Raw genomic sequence first — 24508 nt, forward strand, 5'->3', positions numbered from 1 at the left:
CAAGACACGAAAGCAGCTATCCAGCTTGCTACTTTTTCCAGACCAAAACTTCTTGCAGGAGTTCTTTGTTGACTGCTGCAAAGGGCGTATGCTCAGTCAACCCTTTTATAGCCTGAAGAGGAGTCTACTGATCAGCAGCTGATAGACCTTACTGCCGATAATTGCGCCCACACTCCTTGCGTCTATGGGCGCGGCGATAACGGGCATCCAAGAACTCCCTGCTGATCTCTGATTCACTGTCTCGTGACTCCTCCCCACTGCTCCAAGGCATGACATCAGGAACCCTCCTCCTCTGACTCTCACCGCTGCTCCATGCCTCAGGCGCCTCCTGGTGGCTGACCAGACTCTCCGATCTCTGCTCAGAGTCAGAACCCTGTCCAGGGTCCTCCACATCCTCCTGAGCCAACTCATAGGGACCCTCACTCTCGGAGTCTGGTGGCAGCTGCAACAGCTCCTGCTGGGCCGCAACACTTGGGGCTGCCTTTCAATACTTGGAAAATACAGTTGGCAAGGAAGCAGCTCCCAATTTGCTGGTGGGTGAAAGTCATTCTGACCATCTAAGACCGATTTTGTAAGTGCTACATTGGCTGCTGATAGGTTTCTGAGTTCAGTTCAACAAGCTAATTGTAGAGAGTAATCAGGGTGATTTGTGGAGATATGCAAGTAATTTGCTAAAAAACCTTAGCAAAAAGGGCTGAAATGTTTTTTAAAGTCCTGAATGAGTTTGATTAGCATTCGCAAGTGTCTCAAGTAGATACCTAATTCATTAAAATATAAGGAGAAGGAGATACCTTCCAATCAGACAAGATTCTGGTATTTGTTTGTTTGTTTGTTTGTTTATTGTTTAAGAAAAACAAAAAGAATAACAAGACAGTATTCAAAGGGAACTCAGTGAAGCAGAGTTAGAACTACAGAAAGATCCACAAAATAGATCTAAAAAAGAAAAAACAGGGGCAATAAAACATAAAGTCAACTTAATAAGCCAAAAAGAATTAGCCCAGAAAATTAAAGCATCCAAACAAAAATTATTTTGAACATGCCAATAAATCCGGACAGTGGCTCACATACAGATTGAAAAGCAAAAGAGAAAAAAGAATTATACATCAGCTAAAGGATGAAGAAGGAATCATTCAACATAGATTGGAAGAAAAGAAGAAAATTATACTTCACAAAATTATACTTGAAGGATGTCATTGCAGAAACTAAAATAAAACAATACTTATATTCAGGAAAGATGAATCCAAATTAATTTTTGGCGATTAACAGACCAATTACACCAGCGGAAGTAGAATCTGCCCTGAAGAAGCAGAAAAATAATAAAACCCCAGGACCAGATAGAATCCCAGTAGAACTTTATAAACACAATCAAATAACATTGGGGAAATTGGAACTAGAAGTTTTTAATGAAGTATTAGGAAAAGCCAAAGTTCCTGACTTGTGGACGGAAGCAGTAATATCACTCATCCCTAAAGAAGAATCTAACTCACAAGAAATCCAAAATTATAGACCAATCGCACTACTAAATTCGGATTATAAACTATTTGAAGCAATCATGTTGGAGAGGATCAAACAGATACTGAATGAATGAATCCATCCAGACCAGAATGATTTTCTACCGCATGGACACATCAAAAACAATACAAGAATCATATTGGACATTCTAGAATTTTATGAGGCATATCTGGAAATGCAATCCATAGTGGTTTTCCTTGATGCCCAGAAAGCTTTTGATAATGTAAATCGGAAAGTTATAATATTACAATTGGAGATGATGAAATTTGGAGAGAAACTTACAAAAATGATAGGAAAATTGTATAATATGCAAATAGTCAAAGTTCTTATGAATGGAGACCTAACAGATTAGATTGAAATAAAGAAGGGAGTGAGGCAAGGATGCCCTCTCTCCCCTCTATTGTTTATACTAACTTTGAAAACTAACTTTAAATGAAATTAGAGAAGATCAGGAGATAAAAGGATTAAAAATTAAAAATGAAGAATACAAAACACAAGCATATGCCGATGACCTAATGTTTATACTGGAAGATCCTCTGGAATCTGCCCCCAAACTAATTCAAAAATTGAAAGAATTTGGGAAGGTGGCAGGCTTAAAAATTAACAAAAGCAAAACAAAAATGATAACTAAAAATATGACAAATAAACAAGAGAGCGAATTGAAATTAGGGACTAAAATGCAAACAATCAAGAATGTGAAATATCTTGGGATCTGGGTGTTGGCAAAATGTTCCACAATTGAAGAAGATAATTACAATAAATTAATGATGCAAATAAAGAAAGATCTAGAAAGTTTGAAGAATATACAGTTATCACTAATGTGATGTGTAGCCACAGTGAAAATGAACATTCTTCCAAGAATTTTATACCTGTTACAAGTTGCACCAATCAATCCTGGCAAAACATTATTTCTAGAGTTGAACAAATTTATATTCAAATTCATATGGCAAGGGAGAAAAGCTAGGATCAAATTAAAATTAATGCAACACAGCAAGGAGAGGGGAGGTCTAGCACTACCAGATTGGGAGTTATATTCAGAAGCAGCAGCATTAACATGGCCAAGGGATTGGATGGAATTAAAAAACAAAAGAATCTTGATTCTAGAAAGCCATGATTTGCAAGTAGGATGGCATGCATTTCTATGGGATGATAAAAATAAAACCCATAAATATTTTCAAAAGCATCTAATTAGAGGTGTGTTACTCCAAAATTGGCACAAAAAAAAATCACTACACAAAAATTCCAAATTGGCTATCCCCGACAGAAATGATGACACACCCTAATTTTATAGATATAAATAAATTGATTAGATACAAAGATGTAACTAAGGGACAGGGAACTCTGAAAACAACCCAAGAATTGGCAGACCAAGGAATGAAAATAGATTGGCTAACCTACTAGCAAATCAAATCCAGATACAACAACGATATTAAAACATATGAATTCCAAGTAGAACAACATGAATTAGACAGGATAATCCAAAGCACAGAAAGAAAATGATAGGGAGAGTATATAAATTTCTTTTGAAATACAAAATGGAGGAAGTAGTAGTAAAGGAACAGATGGTAAGATGGGCGCAGAACTTTGGCTATAACATCAAATTGGAAAAATGGGAAAAATTTTGGGGGACAAATTTAAAAATGACTATCTCTGTGGCATACAAGGAGAATCAGTATAAAATGTTTTACAGATGGCACTTACCACCTGCAAGACTAGCAAAAATATTACCAATGATCTCTCCAAACTGCTGGAAATGTGAAAAAACGCATGGAACATACAATCGTATATAGTGGACTTGCGAGGCGGCCAAAAAATATTGGAAAAAAGTTAAAAGTTGGCTGGAATCTGTAACAGGAAACCAAATTGATTGGAAACTGGAGACATTCCTGTTAGGTATAATGACGACTAAATATAAAAAAGATCTTATCTCTGATTTTACATATAATTACAGTGGCTAGGATTGCATTCGCACAGAGATAGAAGAATAAGTCAACATCAAGTGAAGATGAAATAATAAGAAAGATTCTTGACTGTGCTGAGATGGACAAGTTAACAAAAGAAATCTAAGGAAAGGAAGAGACAGAACATTATTTGGTATGGGAAAAATGGTACAGGTGGCTGGAGGAAAGAAACAAAGATTAACGATAGGTACCTAAGAAAGATAAAAATTACAAAGAAAGGATGAATGTTATATACATAAAAGAGGGATAAAGTTTGTTTGAGGTAATTAGCCAAAATATAGGTAGATAAGTAAATGATAATTAAATAAGAGGGTTAAAATGGTGAAACTCAATGATAAGGTATTAGGAGAGAAAATATTGTATATAAAAATACACACCGATCTAAAACTGCTACAAGAAGGAACATGAAGTTCCGGCGTGTTGTATAAATGTAGTCTATGTCTTTGTATTTGTGTGTTTAAAATTAAAAATGAAAAAAAGAAAATGTATATGTCTGCCCAACTCATTCTCAGTGACTTCAGGCAACTTACAAAGATAAATTATTATAGTAAATCTCAGTGAAAGTAGTTTTAGCCTTCCCGTGGAAATGATTTTTATGGCCTGTTCCAAATAACAGGAATAACATAAAAATAACCTATACACCTTGGCTCTGCTTGTCCCTAAAACTGTGTACTTCAAACAGACTCTGCCTATCCTATACTGTACATTCCATCCAGGAGGAATACCTTGGGTGTCTGCTGTGAAAGGTGTGGGACTGGAAGCCTTCTTAGTGGCTGCCCCACTGTTTTGGACCAGTTTGTCTCAAGACGTCCTGATGGCTGCCATGAGTTGCAATAATGGATTCAAAATGGTTCATTTTGTGGATTTCTGACTATTTAATGTGTACTTTTCATTATGTTTCATATTGTTAGGTTTCTAACCTTAATTTTGGACCATATGTCTGTATTTTATGGTGACGCTTCTGTGGTCTTTAATCTATTTTATGGTTTGTAAATCACTTAAGTCCTGTGATGAAGTGGAATTTAAGTTGTTGCAATGAAGTAAAATTAGAAAATGGAGAGTGACATTTGTTTAATATTTTTAAATTACTGTTTGATCAGCAACTGTTATCAGCTAAAGATACAGTAACTAAAATCCATAAAGCAATACTTTATTCTACAGTGCTGATGATTTTTTTTAAAGGAGAACATCTGGACATGGACTGACTATTTGCACTCATTCTTCCACCTTTACATGTCTCTACTTCAAGTTTGGAAGCTTTCCTACTCTTACTGGGTTGGGAAAAGTGGGTAAAAACACAGAACATGTAATTAGCACCAGAGATTTGAACATAAAAAATACAGCCTCTACGTGCATTAAAATGCACATAGTTAAGTTTCTTAATTCAACAAAAGGGAAAATGTATGTAGCTGTTTATTTAGATGTAGGTAGATCACTTGTGGCGGATATCTATCAAGGCATAATTCATAGAGTTGTGCATCAGTGGTGGGTTACGGATCCCGTTGCAACCAGTACGCTGCGATGGGGCCAGGTGTCCACCATGTGCACACGTGCTATTCATGCATGCGCACCCATCAGCCTGCAATGCTCCAGCTGCTCGGCGGAGCATTGTGCAGGTGCCGTACACTGTGTGTGCGTGTGCAAATGGCCCGCTAGTTTAAAAAGAGGTAAGAAATGAGGGCAGGTGGGTGGGCCCAATGGAAATACCATTCTGGTATGGTGGCAGCTGCTCCCAGCTGCCACCGGTTTGCCCGTAGCGGGGCATACCGCCCGCAACCCACCACTGCTGTACCTGCTTCTTAAATGTTCTGAAAGAAGTGCAAGCATAGCTCTTCCCTGTTACTCCTTAGAGCAGTGATGGTGAACCTATGGCACGTGTGCCACGCAGAGCCATTTGTCAGGGCACGCGAGGCGCTGCCCTGTCAGTTGGCCAGCGTGCATGCGTGCGCTGGCCAGCTGAGTTCACCCTTTTTTTGAAGCCATTTCCCCCCCCCCGCTCCAGAGGCTTTATAGGAGCCTGGGGAGGGCAAAAAGAGCCCCCCCGCCCCCCTAGAGGCCCTCCGGAGACTTCATGAGCTTCCCTGACACCTTTGGAGCGCTCAAAACGACCCTCCAAGCAAACCGGAAGTGACTTCCGGTTTGCTCGGAGGATCATTTTGAGCGCTCCAAAGGCTTCAGGGACTGTCCGGAGGCTTCTCTGAAGCCTTCGGAATGCTTAAAACGACCCTCCAAGCAAATCAGAAGTCACTTCCGGTTTGCTCGGAGGGTCGTTTTGAGCGCTCTGAAGGCTTCAGGGACCATCCGGAGGCTTCCCTGAAGCCGTCGGAACGCTTAAAACGACCCTCCAAGCAAATCAGATGTGACTTCCGGTTTGCTCAGAGGGTCGTTTTTAGCGCTCCGAAGGCCTCTGGGAAGCCTCCGGACGGTCTCTGAAGCCTTCGGAGCGCTCAAAACGATTCTCCAAGCAAACAGGAAGTGACTTCTGATTTGTTCGGAGGGTCGTTTTGAGCGCTCTGAAGGCTTCAGGGACCATCCGGAGGCTTCCCTGATGCCTCCAGAGGTTGCCCGGGGGTCGGGGAGGCTGTTTTCGTCCTCCCCAGGCTCCTATAAAGCGACTGGAGCCTGGGGAGGGTGAAAAAAGCATGTAAAAATGGGGGGGAGCCTGTAGTACGTGCATATGCACTGGGGGTTGCGCATTGCATTATGGGTGTGGCAAGCCCACACATGACCCCCCTGCGCTCCCTCACTTATGGCACACGAGCCATAAAAGGTTCGCCATCGCTGCCTTAGAGCAATCCTCATTTTCAGGTTTCCATGAGAGCCTGAAAAACAGTGCAGTTGCTTTAAAGAGTCACTGCAGTGCGGATAAAGCATCCCATACCCTGCTCACTTGGAAGCCTAAAGAAAAGATATGCTTTAAAAATTACTGAGAGCCATAGTCATACCTCTGCAAGTTACAAAACATTTCTTTCCAAGCATTGTTTTTGAAGTTTGTACAGCCATAATACTAGATGTGGGAAAATATAGCTGCTTAGTAATCTCTTGGATTGGAGAATGAACTTGTATTTTTGAAAGGAACAGGTTCAAAGTGTATCAGAAGATTGAATAAACCTGATCAACAGGCAGGAATACATCATCAATGTTTGCTTTAATCTCTAACCAGTGGTGTGTTTCAAAAATTTTTTAGAACCTATTCTGTAGGTGTGGCCTGTTTTGTGGGAGTGGCTCGGTGGCATGTGACCGGGGTGGGAGTGGCTCGGCGGTCATGTGACTGGGTGGGAGTGGCTTGGCAGTCATGTGACCAGGTGGGAGTGGCTTGGCAGTCATGTGACCAAGTGGGAGTGGCCAACTTGATGTCACTCACCAGGAGATGTCATAGATTGGGTAAAATGTGGTGAAGCTCACTTAACAATGCTCTTGCTTAGCAACCAACATTTTGGGCTCAATTGTAGTCATAAGTCAAGGACTATCTCTGCCTTCCTTTGCATGGCAGCCTTGTCCTAGTAAACTCCTTCTCCTTTCTGGAAATTTTCCTCTCTGTTAAGAGGGCCAAAATAATCCATACAATGTAAGGTTTCCTGCTGCAGCAGGGTATTGGACTAGATGACCTCTGAGTAGCCTTCTAGCCCTAAATTGCTGTGCTAACAAAGAAACCTGACTAAGGCTCATTCCACATTCCTGTCAGGTAGAGATAATAAGATAATGACCCTAAAGAAAGTTTGGCTCCATTCACAAGCAGGGAATCATCCAAACCCTTTTAGAAACACAAAGCCCATATTGCACAAATCCCAAAACTTCAAAAATATAAAACCATATAACATATAACCATATAACCAATTTGTTGTTCCCAGCACCCTTTTAATTTAAAGCTTCAATTTAAAGTTATATTAAGACTTGTGGACTTCAACTCCCAGAATTCCACAGCCAGGTATGCTCAGTTCCGATTTAAAGTGACAGCATCTGTTTTTCTCCTTCGTGAAAGAAGTTTCCTTCTTTCTTTTTCTTTCTCTTTCTTTCTCCCTTCCCCCTTCCTCCCTCTCTCCCTCCCTCCCCCCCTCTCTCAAACACACACACACAGAAGTTGGATTGGATATATCTCTCCCACCCCCTTCCCCCCTCTCAAACACATGCATGCACACACAGAAGTTGGATTGGATATCTCTCCCAATGGCTTGAAAGCAGCTCCTCTGCCACTACCCCCCCAACCAATTCCCCCTCTGCCTTCCTCAAACACCTCCCCCATTGCAAATGCAGTACACTGTCCAAGTAGGAAATGCCTGGAACGCAATAAAGCCCAGCCACTCACCTCCTGCTGGCAGGCTGGGGTGAGAGGAGAGGCAGAGAAGGTGGAGGGGAGCAGATCGGAGCTTTCCAAAAGAAAGGGGCTGGGGGAAAGTGTGTGTTCTACAGCATGCCCCTTTGCCTGGTTTCCCTCCTCCTGTGGTCTCCTCAGTGCTCACTCGTGCTCTTCCTCCCCAGTCTAGTTTGATTGCAGGCGGAGCCATGTTGCCTTTTCAAACCTGTAGTCAGTGAAACTGGGCTGGATTTTTGCATAGTTTTATCCAGATATCAGGGGAGGGGGAATGACTTCCTTCCCAGGCCCCTGTCCATTTCTCTGCACGCACGCACAGCTGGATAAAGCTATGCAAAAAGCTAGCCCTCACGGTGCCCAGCTTCACTGACTGCAGTGCAGATTTCATCAAACTGCACAAGGGAGGGAGAGAGTATGAGCGAGCCAGGGCCCTTCCCTCCAGCCTTTGCCCAAAGCCCCACACTGCACCAAGAGGATGAAGTTTGAATTCCTTCCCCCCCCTCCGACCCACATGTACATTTTCTAGCTGCTTCAGAGAGGGCTTCAATGCTGTTCTTGCCTCAGATCCTCTGAAGAAGCCCCGCCCTAGCTTCCTTCTCTTTGAGAAGTGTCTTGCAAATGGGGGCAGGCCAGGGGAGTGTACCAGTATGGGGGAGTGATCATGCCGCCTTGCTACAGGTACACAAAAGTACGCCAAATTTCTGGCTCTGGTACGCCTGTACCGGTGCGTACAGGCCGGAACCCACCTCTGTCTTTAACCTATATCATTGCTGAGATTTGCTTCCCTAATCTTTTTTCCAGTGTGGGATGTTCTCATATGAAGCAATTCATTACTGACATTTCTCGGCCTCTGGAAGTCATGCCATATCTTTGGAACTTATTCCAGATATCTCTGAAAGGAAAGATTTTTCATGTCAGGCTCTAATGAAAAGAAGGAGGGGAAAAAAGAACAAGCAATTGCAGTTCCAAATTTGGATATCCCTTTATTCTGCAGAATATAGCAGGAGATTTCTGCCTTTTGGCTCTCTTAATTCCTTGTTCCCTAAGAAATATTCCAAATCTGCCCAAAGGAGGAGAAACACACAATAAAATGTATCTTAAATAGTAGCTGTGGAGTGTATGTAAACAAGCAATGGAAATCATCTTCCTTGTACATAGGAAAGAGGCTCACCAGGAACTGATGATCATGACCTTACTTTGGCGTTAGTTTTTCCAGATGCCAGGTACTTTTTAAGGAAGAAGGAGTCTAATAGGCAACATTCCTCTGTCTGTTTGAAATAATAAAATCTTCTTAGGAAAAATCTTTACTATTTAATGCTATTATTTTTAAAAAATCTTCATCAACTGATTGTATTGAACAGACTCTTTATGTCTGATAACACAAAGCTGATAACACAAATACACACACACACACACACACATATATGCTGGTTTTTCTTGTGCATTTCTTGTAAATCATTATGTTATAAATTACACTATATGTAATTTATTTATTTTAACTGTTTATGTCATGACAAGTTACAAGTTTTAAATTCTCAATTTTTTACTTTTATGAATGTTTACTGCAATACATAGTATTGTTTTAAATAGATATTTGTGCTAATTCTTCATTGGGCAATCACCAATCTTAATTATTTAGTTATTACATTTATCCTTTGCCTTTATTTTATATAACTCAAGGCCACATAAGGCTCCCTCCTCCTATTTTCCCCACAATCCCAATCATGCTATCAAGCAGATTGGGCTAAGAGGAAGAGACTGGCCTAAAGTCACCCAGTCAGCTTCCATGTCAGAATTAGGACCACCATTGCAATAGTCTGGGCAAAGTTAAATCTTGTATCATTAGCCACCATTGTTCAGGAATTCCTTCTCCCTTTATGAAATAAAGTGGTGGCGGGAAAATACTTTAATTGATGCCATTTTTCTTAGAATCTCTGTGTAATCCTTGGCTCAAGTTCCAGCTTGAAAAGAAAAGTTAAGCAACCTTCTCTAGACTCAGACCCAAAGGAGCCTTTTAAGAAGCCTGCAACACTTCAATTTTGTTAAACAGTTTTGGAAAAGAAAAAGAAAACAACTATAAGAATAGAATCAAGCAAGAAGAAACAATCAGAAATGGCATCTACCTTTCCCAGAATAACAGCCATTGTGGCTTAACTCTATATTTATGATTGATGCCTTAATATCAGATGATTACTTGCTTCTATGAAGAAGGAAGGCACTGAAGATAGTATCAGAGACCTCCACCAACCTACTGTATTTTTCAGAGTATAAGACGCACCAGGGTATAAGATGCACCAAGGTTTTGCAGAGGCAAATTTTTAAAAAAGTAGATAGGTAGATAGAGGGATAGACAGGGAGAGAAAGAGAGAGAAATACAGTAGGTAGATAGGGAGAGGGAGAATAGTTAGGTAGGTAGGTAGCTAAAGGGATAGAGAGAGAAATAGAAAGAGAGAGAGAGAGAAATGCAGTAGACAGAGTAGGTAGGTTGGTAGGTAGAGGGATAGAGAGAGAAATAGAGAGAGAGAGAAATATAATATATAAGTAGGGAGAGAGAGTAGTTAGGTAGGTACGTAGCTAGATAAAGGGATAGAGAGAGAGAAATAGAGAGAGAGAGAGATACAGTAGGTAGGTAGGGAGAGAGTGTGTGTAGGTAGGTAGGTAGGTAAGTAGGTAGGTAGGTAGGGTGATAGAGAGAGAGAAATAGAGAGAGAAATACAATAGGTAGGGAGAGAGAGAGTAGTTAGGTTAGGTAGGTAGTAGATAAAGGGATAGAGGGAGAGAAATAGAGAGAGATAGAGAAATACAGTAGGTAGGTAGGGAGAGAGAGAATGTAGGTAGGTAGAGGGATAGGGAGAGAGAAAGAGAGAGAGAGAGAAATACAGTAGATAGGTAGGTGTTTCTGCTGGCACAACATTTGATCAATGTAATTCTCATCAATCAGTTAAAGAGCTTTCCAAAAGGAAAAAAAAAGTTTTTGCACTTTGCAAACCTTCCAAAAACGCCCCGTTTTTCACGAAAACTGGCCCGTTTTTTAAAAAAAGGCATGAACAGCCTTGGGGGGGGGGGCTTGCAGGGTGTCCTGGGGGGAGGGTAACAGCAAGCAAAAAATGGCCCATTTTTCGCGAAAACGGGCCCGTTTTTTGTCCCAAGAATTGCATGCATAGCCTTATGTAGACTTATAGAGTGCTGCTGGGGGCAGGGGGGGCAAAAAACAGCCCATTTTCTGCTCATTTCTGCCCTCCCCAGCCCCCAGGAGCTCTCTGAAAGCCTCCATAAGGGTATGCACAGCCATTTTGGTGAAGGGGCGGGGCTTCATGAGTCAGAAAATACTGTATTCATTGTATAAGACACACCCAGATTTTCAGCCTCTTTTTTGAGGAAAAAAGGTGCATCTTATACTCCCCAAAACACGGTACATGTCACTGGAATTAGTTCACAGAGTCACACAAAAGTCAACACAAAGTAATGAAGAATCATAAGGTTCAGTTAAATCCTAACTTGGATTTGGCTGTACCACCACATTGGGTGATAAGCTTGGTGACCTTCTGCTTTGTCTACAGTTGTTGCCTGCTTGATGTCATGAAACAATTAGGAACATTTATTGGCCGCAGCTTTGTCTACTGAAGCATCAGAGCTGGCCCCTCACTTCTCAATCAACAGAAACTAATTAAAGATTGAAAGTGTGCAATAATTTTAATTAAAAGTCTTCTAACAAGAATTTATATTTTTTATTTATTTTTATCATCATCTTTTTGGAAGTTCTCACTGTTTTCGGTCACTGCCATTTGTTCCATCTGAGATTACTGTCCTTCATTAACATAAGTTTCCATTTCATTTTCATATGCTAGATATAGATAAGCTTCTGTTCTTTATTTGTCTCATCTTTTTAAAGCCTAGGATTCCTGGGATTTGAGACCCCTGAGTATTTGAACTTGAACTTTGAATTTTCCATATTCTCCCATATGTAGGATTTCTTCAGGCTCACAATGGAAGGCTCAAAAACTACCCGCCTGAGAAATTATTAGAGAAAATTTTTATGACATCTCATTTTCCTTCTACTCTGGACTTACTTCTGTATGTTAAGTTTTAATTTTAGTTTGAACAAGTCGATTTATTTCATTTCACTAATTTTTCATCAACCACAGTGTAGAATGAGGAAATAATTTCCATTTTCTATATTTTGACAACTCTATTTTATACACACCTATCCTCCTTCTGCACTAAATGGTCCCAGGAACTTAATGAGCAAATCTTTTAACAACTTCCATCTGAAGAAGCTTTGCATCTTCCTTCCATTGTAGTTAGTGAGAGCTCTGAGGATTCTCCTTTGCAGGTGTTTGCCCAATTGATGCAGTTACTCCAGCCAGTGTCTCTACCCAGATATCAAAGGAGAGGGAAAAAGGAAGAGGTATGGTCTACCCCTCTCATCCTTGGGGTTGGATATAGAATGTTTTGAGTTTAAAAGTAAATTGATTAGGGAATTTTTCAAGGTGGGTTGAGGTGGTGGCAATGGCATCGACCACAGCAGAAGCTGTTATATGAGCTCTGAGAAGGTTGCTTTTCATCCATGGGTTGCCGGACTTAATCGTCTCGGATAATGGGCCTCAGTTTGCAACAACCATGTTGTCTACCTTCCTTCAGAATTAGAAATCCACCACGCTTTTGTCACCCCCTTCAACCCTGTAGCTAATGGCCTGACCAAGCGGGCAGTTCGCACAACTAAAGAGGCCCTGGGAAGATTTGGGTCTGGCAACTGGCAGGAAAACATTGACCAGTTCCTATTATGGCAGCATGCCACCCCATGCACAACCACCAATAAGAGTCCAGCAGAATTGTTAATGGGCCGGAAACTAAGGACCACGTTAGACCACCTCCACCCGGATAATGCCCCAGAAAGGTCCCTAGATTCCCATAGACAGCTTGAAGGGTTCAGCCTACAGACCAAGGTCTATGCCCGGAATTACTCAGGCCACCCACTATGGTTGCCAGGAGTAGTCGTAGGAATTACGGGGCCCTGTTCCTACGTGGTAGAGATAGAGGGAGGCAGGGTTTGGAGGCAACATCTCAACCAGCTAAGGGCTCAGCAGGGCCTACAAATGCAACAACGAGGCCTGCAGACAGCTCCAACCGACATGGAGGAAAGAGAACCACGATCTCTCTTGCCTACCCCCGAGAGGTTCGATGCCACTGAAGTAGAACCAACCATAGACTTACCTGATCTTCACAGTGCCACTCCAGCATTGCCAGGTCCTGCAGCAAAGAAGGCCTCTTTGGAAAAAAAGATGGCGTCGTCTCCAAATAATCCACAACATCCGATGAGCCAACCACCCTCTTCACCTGCTGCAGGAACACTAAGAAGATCTGGGTGGGTCCGGTGCCGCCCAGTCTACTTAGAAGATTACACATGCACATTCTAAGTGTGAAGGAGTGCTATGTGCAGTAGTTCTCCCTCCAGTCCGTCTGCCTAGGGGGCGTTGTTCTAGCTCCTGATTGACTACCTGTTTGACAGCCGGTCAAAGAGCTGTCAAACAGGGCTCAGCTGTTGCCCATTAGCTGAGATGGGCGTGTTGTGAATTGCCGTGTTTGGCAACCTGTTAAGCATTAAAGCTGTTAGCATTTGAAAGACCTGGCTTGCTTCAGTCTGTCCACCCGGCGTTCTCCCTAGCCAGAACATCTATACCTTTTTAAGTTTTAGCAACAGTTAAATTGATAGATATTTACAGACTATTTACCCATTTGAGGGGAAAATCCAGTCATTGTTCAGATAGATAGGTTCAGGAGGTTTAAGCAAAGGAAGTCTTCAGTAAAAAAACAAAACCCAAACAGTTGTTATTCCTTTTCCAGCCCCAATGGTAAATGTTGATGAGAACTGCAAACAGTGTAGAAAATTAGAGAGAATGTAAGAGATGTCTTTTATCAGGAAACCCTCCCATTGTTTATGTTTCATAGCTATTGTTTATATTTGATATAACCACAGCTGTGACAAAACAACTACCGTATTTTTCGGAGTATAAAACGCACCTTTTTTCCTCAAAAAAGAGGCTGAAAATCTGGGTGCGTCTTATACACTGAATACAGCATTTTTTGTCTCTTGAAGCCCCGCCCCTTCACCAAAATGGCTGTGCATACCCTTATGGAGGCTTTCAGAGAGCTCCTGGGGGCTGGGGAGGGCAGAAATGAGCAAAAAATGGGCTGCTTTTTGCTCAATTTTGCCCCCCCCCCCCCCAGCCCTCAGGAGCACTCTATAAGCCTCCATAAGGCTATGCATGCAATTTTCTTGACAAAAAACAGGCCTGTTTTTGCAAAACATTTGGTGCTTTTTGCTCTTTTTAAGGGGGGGCACTCTCAGGAGCACTCTGCAAGCCCCCCTGGCTATTCATGCCTTTTTTTTGGAAAAGAAATGGGCCCGTTTTCACGAAAAATGGACCATTTTTGAAAGGTTTGCAGGGTGCAAAAACTCCCTCCCCCTTTTGGAAAGCTCTTTAACTGATTGATGAGAATTACATTGATCAAGTGCTCTGCATGCAGAAACAAAGTCTTAGGTGCTGCAGATTGTCAGCGATTTCCTTCTCCAGCACATGGATAAATACAACTAGAAACATCTCCCTACCTACCTACTCTCTCTCTCTCTCCCTCCCTACCTACTGTATTTCTCTCTCTGTCTGTCCCTCCCTCCCTCCATCTACCTACCTTCTCTCTCTTTCTCTCTCTCTCCCTCCCTCCCTATCTACTGTATTTCTCTCTATCACTTTCTCTTCTATCCTTCTACCTACCTACCTACACACACTCTCTCCCTCCTCCGTACCTACTGTATTTCTCTCTCTCTCTCTCTCTCTCTCTCTCTCTCTCTCTCTCTCTCTCTCTCTCTCTCTCTCTCTCTCTCTCCATCTACTTACCTACCTACCTACTCTCTCTCCCCCCTACCTACCTACTGTATATCTCTCTCTTTCTCTCCCTCTCTACCTGTCTATCTACCTATGTACCTACTTTAAAAAAAATTGCCTCTTCAAAACCTTGGTGTGTCTTATACTCTGAAAAATATGGTAATTTTCACTTAAGACAAATTGTTTAGTTTGGTTCATTTTGAATAGTATTCAGAATGAACCAAAGCATTGCGCTGGGCATTCATATCTTCTTTTGTATATATATCCCAATTTGTAAGTTCCAACCAGGAGTGATCCTGCTTAACTTCCAAGCTTAGACAAGATCAGCTACAGGCTGCCACTTGTTGAGACTGTAATAAAGCCTCTTTGTAACCAGTTATACTCCTTTTCCTCCACTTCCACTCTATCCTGAATTTTATTCAAAAAAATAAAACAGTGCAGCAATTTGTGCAGATTGTCAGATGCTGAGTAATTCACAGTAGTGCCTATGTTTGATGCACTTACTGGCATCAAGCTTCTTAAAAAGGAGTGGAACAGATATGCTACGAGTGCAAACCTAAATAAAGAAGTTACTTTTGTAATCTCTCTAAACTATTTCCTTGTCTCTATAATTTTTCCAAGAAATGTCAAGCTCATATTGATTCCTTTTTGCTATTCACACTGCAGAAAGTTTTGGCTCATTTGCCATTTAAGAAAAATGTGTGCAACATCATTTGATTTTGCAGCTCTCTACAATGATGAATGCCTAATGGAAACATTGAAAATTTGAACAGATTGATTAGGAAAGGGCTAAAAGTTCCAAAACACTTTAAAACAGGGTCTGTTAGTAATGTAAGAGTAATGTAACCAACAACAATGAATAGCATGTTTCATATGCTATATTTTTGCTGGTCAAAGGGTGTCTCTAATGACATAAAGGAGAGAGCTCAGCAGGCAAGAGGAATCTGGAAGATTTTTTGATGTATATCTGAGTATTTTGAAAAATCGGGCAAGGCAATGCCATATCCATAGTGGGTACTGTTATGACACTTGAATTTTCATTGGAGGAAGGCAGTAAATGAAAAACCAGGAGAGAGAGTAGAACTGAATACTCTGAAAAAAGATGTAACCAGCTGGAATCCTGAAGGGAAATTCACACTGCAACAATAACCTTTTTAAAATTAGAGTTGTTAACACATTGAAACTTGCTTTTGACATAGAAGCCAGCTCTATTTGCTACTTAGTGCTGTATCTTTGCAATATGATGAATTAATATCTCACCAAAAATACTTTTACATATTTTTTCAGCCATCCTTCTCCTTTATTACAATATTTTAAAATCTATTTTGGAGCAACTGTTTCCCTGAAAAGGTCTGATTCAGATTAAGCTTGATAAAATCTTTTGTTCTGCTGCCACTTTGGAATTCTTATCTTGGCATGTGAACTCCCTAAGGACGTATTTGGAAAAGTGGGGGAGGGGGGGAAGGGAAGGCCTATGTATTTTCTGAGTAAAGTTTTGACTCCTATTTAAGGAGCAAGTGCAGACCTGTAGGAAAAAGGCATATATTGATCTGAATTCTTCACAACCTAATTATATACTTGTCTTGCAGCAAGATTCTTCCTAAGCACCCCAAATTTAAGAATTGTGTATATGCTTTGCACATTTCTCAGGCCATTCTTAAAGTTAACTGTTTTTCTTGCTTGACACAAAATTACAGTTTCAGATTGCAATACTTATGTATGCAGGTAACCAACTGTTTCCATGCTTGAGACAGGCTCCCAGTTTTATGGTCAAGCTTGTTGAGAAAAAGTTGTGATAAGTAAAGATGATGTGATGCGTAAAGATAAAGGCATAATGGAAGAATTATTTGTTGGCATCCTTTTCAGTAAAATCTGATCTAAATTCAGAAATGCTGCAATCCTTTAAGACATGAATGGGCAAAATATGGCCTCTCAACCGCTATGAGTTGAAACCAGCATGGCCAAAGATGAATAATGGCTCTTGCAATTCAGCAGCATCTTTCTTGCTTAAGGGCTGCACAGTGGTTCCTCTCATGTACAACCTGTTGTGCAACAAAGGTCTATGGGGCTTATGGGGCTAGAGTAGGCAAAGTCAAGAACATCTAATTATTTTGACATTTTTCTCTCTTAAGAAGACGGAGGACAATTTAAGATGGCATTGTATAAATAGTCCTCAATTTACAACCATTCATTTAGCGAAAGTTCAAAGTTACAACAGCACTGAAAAAAGTAACTTACAAGTGTTGCAGCATTCCCATAGTTACCAAAATTTGGATGCTTTGAAACTAACATATGTTTATGAAGATTATAGCCTCCTGGGGTCACGTGATTGCCATTTGTGATCTTCTCAGCTGGCTTCTGACAGCAAAGTAAATGGGGGAAGCCAGATTCATTTAACAACTATGTGATTTTCTTAACAACTGCAATGATTTGCTTAACAACTTTGGCAAAAAGGGTCATAAAATAGGATGCGACTCACTTACTAGACACCTTGCTTAGTTGTAGAAATTCTCATCCCAAGTATGGTTGCAAGTTGTGGGCTACCTGTTGTAGGAAGTTAGCACCCAGGCCTCTCCTAGAAAAATGAAATATCCTAAGAAATATTGAAAAGGCAGAATATTACATTTCCCTGGATCAGAAATGGAGAAACATGTTTTTAGGCAGGAAACAGACTTACTCTTAATAGCCCCCACTTTTCTTAATGGCCCATTAAGATGCCCAAACCAGTCTATTCTACATAATAAAGTTCTCCCCTTCAGCTGTACCTACTGTTTCACAAGGTTTCCAGCACCATTTGAACCATAGTGCCAATGAGATTTGGAAGCCAAGTGATGGGATTAAGGCATGATAGTATTAGCCCTTTACCCCTCTCACCACACGGCATCTGGAAACTCAAACTTGGACTCAAAACAAAGCCTAGAGAGTTGCCCCTGCATGGCACATTGGAGTCTGACAACCAATCAGGATAAATTTCTTACACAGGAACAGGAAACAGAGAGGTGGGGTCGAACAGAGAGTATAAAGCCAGGAACTTCCAGCCCTTCTGTCTCTTCTCTTCTTCTTCCCAACATAGAAGCATGTGATCACCTTTTTTGTTCAGGACTCAAGTCATGTGGTCCTGTCCACCATTAAACCATCTTTCCAAGCAGCCTCCGTGTCTCCAGTGTCTTTTTTCCCATTTGGAGCTGAACCCAGAAAGACATTTCTTCCAACACTATAATTACTTATCCTGTAATTCAGGGGTGTCAAACTGGTGGCCCGTAGGCTGGATGTGTCACGTGTCGGCCATGCTTTCCCCGGCTCTGCAAAGGCAAAAAACATTGTATATGTCACGTGACGGCAACATGACGCCGGGAGCTTGACACCCGTGCTATAATTGAACTGAGGGAAAGTATCTTACCAATCTTAGTTTAGAAATCTGAATGATGTCACATTGGGTTTTGCAGTGAGAGAAGAGGTATAAGGCCTCTGTCATGTTCCTATCAGTTTGGACCAGTTTGGCTGAACTGGTAGTGGTTTGGCGACCTGGGTCGCTGGAAATGGCAGCAATCCAGGCCTGCTACACCCCCGCCATTTTGTTTTTCAGTTCTGTGCCTACATAGAACAATTTTAATTGCACTGCACATGCGCACACAGTGCGCATCAAGCACACGTGTGCATGAAGCGCAGACATGAGCGAACCGGCAGTAATGCCTGCTAGAACCCATGCCTGTACCTACTGTTTCACAAGGTTTCCAGCACCATTTGAACCATAGTGCCAATGAGATTTGGAAGCCAAATAATTACATTTCAGGTTTGTGTTTGTGTGCATTTTAATAAATTAATGAAAGAAAGGGAAGCTAGGAGCCTATGAAGAAAAACGCCTGTTTTCATAAATGATTATTCCAGCATCCTCAAATTTGCATTGTTGAAGTCTCTAGAGATATGAAACATCTTTTTTTTTAAATTAAGAAGAAAATAAGATCTCCTTCATCTGTGTAGCAATAACTTTTTTCTTTCTGTCTCATGGAGAGTGCTGAACTGACTGATTGTCAAGTTTGCTGCCGGATTATCTGGTGTTCAATGTCAGATGGTCAGAGGTGATGAAGAAATCCTTGAATGATCACTGCAAATACTCTTCACTTTTATCTCCACATCCAATTCTTGCTTCTATTTTTAATTACTTCCTTCTCCTTCCTACATGCTGTTCTTCATGCTCCATGCAAGATATGCCCAAACCAATCCACCCATTTCTTCTTTTTCTTGCATCTTGCCCTTTCCCAGTAGAGCAGAAGAATAAGGAGTGTGGTGGTGGCAGAAGAGGGGGTAAGAGCTGTGTTGAGTTGTACTGTTTTGATGGTTGAGTGAATCTTGCTTTGTACCGTTAACATCTCATAGATTACGAGTTGCCAAATACTAATTAAAAGGTAAAGGTTCCCCTCGCACATATGTGCTAGTTGTTCCTGACTCTAGGGGGTGGTGCTCATCTTCGTTTCAAAGCTGAAGAGCCAGTGCTGTTAGAAGACGTCTCCATGGTCATGTAGCCGGCATGACTAAACACCAAAGGTGCACAGAACACTGTTACTTTCTCACCAAAGGTGGTTCCTATTTTTCTACTTGCATTTTTACATGCTTTCGAATTGCTAGGTTGGTAGAAGCTGGGACAAGTAACAGGAGCTCACTCTGTTACCTGGCGCTAGGGATTTGAACTACCGAACTGCCAACCATTCTGATCAACAAGCTCAGCGTCTTAGCTACTGAGCCACTACGCCCCCTAATAGTTATTAATTGGTAACTATTAAATACCATTACTTAGCAAACATAATCAATTTAACACTCAAATTAACCTTATCTTTCTGCTCACCCCTATCCAGCTCCCTTCCTTTTCCAATTAACACATATACAGGTAGTCCTCAACTTATAACCACAATTGAGCCCAAACTTTCTGTTAAGTGAGACATTTGTTAAGTGAGTTTTGTCCCATTTTATGACCTTTTTTGCTACAGTTGTTAAATGAATCACTGCAGTTGATAAGTTAGTAACCTGATTGTTAATTGAATCTTGCTTCCCCATTGACTTTGCTTGTCAAAAAGTCACAGAAGAGGATCACATGACCCCAGGACACTGCAACAGTCATAAGTATGAACCAGTTGCCAAGTATTTGAATTTTGATCACATGACCACTGTTATGCTTCAAAGGTCATAACTGTGAAAAATTGTCATGTCTGATAAGTCACTTTTTTCAGTACCATTGTAACTTCAAACAGTCACTAAATGAACTGTTGTAAGTCGAGGACTACCTGTATTACTCTATATATTCATGGAATCTGTTTGGAAGGTGTATTAAGTAATTTCATTCATTTTTGACAATTTACATTCTTTAAATATCTTACATTCTCTGGAATCCATGGAAGTATTTGAGATGCTTCTGCTCATTTCTGGATTGTCAGTCAGTGACGTGAACTTGCTACAGGAAGCTCTTGGGTTACAATGGCAATTCTGACCAGAATTGCTATTCCTAAGCAATGCAGTTGTAAAGTGTGATGTCACGTGACTACATTGCTTAACAGTGGTAATTCCAATAGTCCTAGTTGGTGTCATTAAGTAAGGACTGTACTTAAGTCATAAAGCAAGGGACTCACATGATTGCAACTTTTGATTTCCCATTAACTTTGCTTGTAGGGAGCTGACAGTTTACATGGAAATAACAACCACAGGACTGCAGCTTGCCATAATAGCAGGAACTGTGAGAACCATTTGTAAGTGCCATTGTAATTTTGGACGATCCTGAACAAAGAGTTGAACTACCTTTATTAGGGAAAATAGCAACTCTGTTGGTACACCTGAGTATCTGAGGCGTTCAGAGGTTGAAAGCAAGCAAATACTATAATTAGGTCATTGTAATTTAGTTTTGCACTTTGATTTACCTGAGTGGCTCCCAATATCTGTATCTGAAATTAAGTCCCTTATCAGCCAATTCAGCAGGGGAAGGCCCCTGGAGCTGACTTGATTCCCCCAGAACTACTGAAGAATAACAGAATAGTGAGCTCCAATCTTGGAATCACTTACCACCTATGTTGACACTGTGTGATACCACCCCAAAGATGGGCCTGGCAATTACAATCCCGATTTTTAAGAAGGGGAAAAAGTGATGACTCTGCTAACTACAGGCAAAATATCTTGCTTAATGTAATAAGCAAACTTTATTCTAAACACCTCCACAATTTACTTAAGGACTGGCTGGATCAGGAAATCTGATAGTGGAAAAGCAGGTCAGTTTTAGAGAAGGTAAAGGCACCATTGATCAATTTTTGGACTACAGCACCTGACTGAAAAATATTCAAGGAACAAGGCAGTATCATTGTATGGTGCCTTCATTGATCTGTAGGCTGCTTTTGATTCTGTATCCGTGACCAAATTATGGGAGAAGTTGGGAGTCAATCAACCATAAGCTTCTTCATTTAATTTGCGCCCTATACACCAATATGACTCTTAAGATCAGGTGCAATAGGCAAGGGTTTATCTCAAAACCAGTTACATCTCAAAAGGGGTTAGACAGGGATGTATGTTAGGCTCCTGCTTTTCAATTTCTACATCAATTGTGTGGTGCGATGTCCAGATGGTCCATATTTCCATCCCCCTAGAGTAGGGGGTTGCAGCATCACCCTGCTGTTTTATGCGGATGCTGCTGCAGTTAATAATAATTTAATAATTTATTACATTTCTAGACCGCCCCCTCTCCCCGGAGGGACTTTCCAGAACACCAACAGGCCTCAAAGGAGCTCTGAGAGCTGTGGTTCAATACTGCAACAAGGATAATCTGGAAATACACCATCAGAAAAACAAGATTATGGCTTTTGCCAAAAAGCCCAAGCTCCGCTTATGGAGCATTGATGATAATAAAATAGAACATTCTTGCCATTGTTGTGAAGTGAATCACAGCAGTTGTTAAATTAGTAACACTAACTTTGTTAAGTTGTTGCGTGAATCTGGCTTCCCCATTGACTTTGCTTGTCAGAAGGTGACAAAAGATGATCACGTGACTCCGGAACACTATAACTGCAACTGTCATAAATACATGCCTGTTGCCCAGCATCTGAATTTTGATCATGAGACCACCGGGATGCTGGAATGGTTATGCATGCCATTAGTTGGAAGGAAGCCCATTGTGAATATACTGCTTCTACTGGACAAATTTTTATTGTTAAGGAAGATTATCAGTTATTTTGAACTTTGAAATAAAGACTTGTATTAACATGACATTGAATAGTAAGAAATAATGCTTCCAGGTTTAAATAATATTCAGTATATTTATTATGATATTAAATGAGAGTTTTTCAACATATTATTTTTTCATGTTTACTGGATACCACACAGAAAGTTTAAAAAGAGTGATGGAAAACTTATTGTACCACCCCGAGTCCCTTTTTGGGAGAGGGGGCGGTTTCGAAATCCAAGAAATAAAAATAAATAACTGATAAAGTACAGTCTTGTTACACTATTCTTTCATTTTAGTTTAATATCAATAATTTTTTTGACATCTTTTTGGGAAGGATTGTATGGTTTAAAAATCAGAATGGGATTAGAGATTACTTTGCTTTGGAGCAAACAAGCTTGTGTTCTGCATATCAACTGGCTGTTGAGAAGATTGATTAAAATTATTCCATATGGTTAACATTTTATGCTTTGATTGAAAACATTTTATCTTTTTTATCTCTTTTTTCCAAGGATTTGTATATGAAGTAACCTGGGGTTCAGTATGAATGAATTTGTATAAGGCAGCAGAACCTTTCTTGCTACACTTATCCAACAATTTTGGCACTAATTCTCCCCCCCCCCCGATGTCTGTATGGGAAAAATGAATGAAAAAAAAGAGATATATGGGAAGAAAGAACTGTAATACATTTAACTTGAGGCAAGAAAGAGTGAAACTTGTAATGGAAACCTGGCATAAAACACTGCTAACTCTTGAAAGAGGTTCAGACTGAGACTGCATAGCAGATAATGAGCACCAAGCTCTGTAGCCTGCCAAATGTTATTGGCACATGAACATGTACTCCATGCTTAATCAGAGCAACATGCAAGTTTCCAGGATTAAGTAGCACTTGCCCCCCTCCTCCCCCAAAAATATCTTGGACAGATGGCATGAGTTTGAATTGAAATGGAAAAATTAGAGTTTTGCTCATTATTGTCTCCTGTAAAGTGGGAAAGGAGGACAATATATCAATAACAATGCATTGCATATCTAGTTAGTTACCTCTCATGCACATAAAACTACTGTTGTTGAAGCCATTCATAAACATTTGTGAAAAGAGCATAAAATTATCTTGATTAGTTTATCCAACATTTGTGCTTCCAAAAATCAGTTGCCTTTGGAAGCTTTCTAATGCCCTTTGCTTTTACATGGTTTTTTGGCTATTTTGTTTAAATATTGCATTTTCAAGCTCACTTAACGGGAACAGCAAAGTGATTCCCATGTGCTTTTTATGAGAAAGAGTCATGCTGCTGAATAACAAAGCACCTGCTTTGTATACAGAAGGCTTCAAGTTCCAGCTTTGGCATTTTCTCGGTGGCAGAACTAAAACTGAAGCCTGGCAAGATATTGAAAGTTAGAAGGGACAGTGCTAGGCTGATCTGGTTAATTTCAAAAGAGGGTTGATTTCCCACATTTCTTACTCTGGCAACTTATTTAATTACTTGTTTTGTTTTTCTTGACCACATTTCTGTGTGTGTGTGTGTGGGGGGGGGTTAATGGGTGTGTTTCCTGCAACACAAAGCACTTTCTGGTTTCATTGACATAAGTGTTCTCAATTTTATTTCCTCTCCAACCTTGTAAAGTATGCAATGTTACAAGTAGCATCTGGGAGATAGAGTACTTCCTCTAATTAAGTTCAGATTACTAACATCCCCTATTTGTTGCCTACAAATATATTGGGTTCCTTTCCCATCATCCCCAGTCATCACTGCCTAGGGAAGGCTGGTCAAATCCCTAATAGCTTGAGATGGGATCATGGGTTATTGAGATGGGTTATTGAGATGGGAGCATGATACATTGCCTAAGCTGAAACAATGCTTGACTGGTTTGAAGCAGTGACTAAGAACATTGTAAAGTCTGATAAATGTTAATTGTAATTGTGCTAGATGATATCCTGAGAGCTCCCAGCTGTTTCCTTTCAGTTTATATTTTCAGTGTTACTCTTAACAAACATGCATGGGATTTTGCTTTGCAATGGTACGACCTAGCGATTAAGGACAAGGAAATGTAAGATTACTGTAGGAATACAAGATCAGCAAAAACTGTGGACCAGAGGTGGATTGCTCCCGGTTCGACCCGGATCGGGCGAACCGGTAGTGGTGGCAGCAGAAAGCATCATGCACGAGCACAAGCAAACCGGTACTGCCGGGATTTGAAACCCACCTCTGCTCTGGACATAATATACTTAGACTTCAGCAAGACATTCGACAAGGTAGACTACAACTTACTTCTTGGTAAGCTAGAAAAAAGTGGGATAGATAGCATCACCACCAGATGGATTCATAACTGGCTGATAAACCGTACTCAACAAGTAGTCCTTAATGGTACTATGCCTGTATGGAGGGAAGTAAGTAATGGGGTACCACAAGGTTCCCTCTTAGGCCTAGTACTCTTCAATGTTTTCATAAACAACTTAGATGAGGGAATAGAAGGGGGACTTATCTAATTTGCAGATGATACTAAGCTGGCAGGAAGAGCTAACACCTTAGATGATAGGCTCAAAATCCAGATGGAACTTGACAGAATTGAACACTGGGCCCTATCTAAAAAAATGAAATTCAATGTAGAAAGTAAAGTCTTACACGTAGGCAAGAAAAACCAAAAG

The 24508-nt window shown here is 40.7% G+C and overlaps 1 protein-coding gene across 2 annotated transcripts in view; it reads left to right on the forward strand.

Annotated features, from left to right (window-relative positions):
- Positions 1-24508, forward strand: part of SLC24A3 (solute carrier family 24 member 3) — a 207304-nt gene that overhangs the window by 17156 nt on the left and 165640 nt on the right. The window lies entirely within an intron of this gene.

The sequence above is a fragment of the Natrix helvetica genome, assembly GCF_964273705.1.
Source record: "Natrix helvetica genome assembly, chromosome: 4".
NCBI lineage: Eukaryota > Metazoa > Chordata > Lepidosauria > Squamata > Natricidae > Natrix > Natrix helvetica.